The sequence below is a fragment of the Etheostoma spectabile genome, chromosome 1 (genome assembly GCF_008692095.1).
Source record: "Etheostoma spectabile isolate EspeVRDwgs_2016 chromosome 1, UIUC_Espe_1.0, whole genome shotgun sequence".
Lineage (NCBI taxonomy): Eukaryota > Metazoa > Chordata > Actinopteri > Perciformes > Percidae > Etheostoma > Etheostoma spectabile.
The window spans coordinates 28,395,269-28,396,052 of NC_045733.1; the positions used below are offsets into that span (position 1 = coordinate 28,395,269).

General features: G+C 37.0%; 1 long non-coding RNA gene across 1 annotated transcript in view; it reads right to left on the reverse strand.

Annotated features, from left to right (window-relative positions):
• LOC116691075 (uncharacterized) overlaps positions 1-784 on the reverse strand; it is a 27,045-nt gene that overhangs the window by 2,048 nt on the left and 24,213 nt on the right. The window lies entirely within an intron of this gene.

Consider the following 784-nt stretch of genomic DNA (forward strand, 5'->3'; position numbering starts at 1 on the left):
CTTGGCACAGCTACCAGAAGACTTACAACTTTCAGAGAGGTTGTTCACGTCACATCTACGTTGTCAAGCTCATTTGGAGGCTGCGCTGTAACGCTCAGGCATCACCATAAAAGTGCTTCTAGTCCCACACTGGTCTCAGTCCATAGGAACAGTATCTGTTGGTCCATTTCTAGAACTATCTATGAGTTTACCCCCTTGGCAAATATGCCTCCGATGATGAAAAACTCATAATTTTGCGTCATAAGACGTTTTTTTCCCAAGACATACAATACAGAGATCTCGTTTCAGGTGGACACGAGGGAGGGATGCACGGCCATTTGCAAATACTACCGGGTTTCCACTGATACAAAGCTTAATGCTAATCTGTAAAGTATCCCTTTAATAAAAACTAATTGAAAGCTGAATATATTTTATTGAAACATGCAATATGTATGTGTACGTAGACTAGTGTTGAATATTTACTTAGATTGTTGTACTTGTGTGGTTCTTTATTCCCATCCACGTATGGAAGAATTTTTTTTTTTGCAAAATAATACAAAACCTAAAGCAATAATAGTTCTGAGCAACCATGATACCGATCACAAACTTTCAAAATCCCAAACGCTCAGGTTCAAAGCTTCATTGAAATGAGTCTGCAGGTATTTCTAATGATTTGTCAAGAGCAGTGGCCATTTTATATTAATAATACATTTTATTTCTAATATTTGTTTAGCAAAAAAAACGTGTTACGTTCGTGGGTGAACGTGGCTGATTCTATATGTTTGATGCATTTTGTCAATAAAAA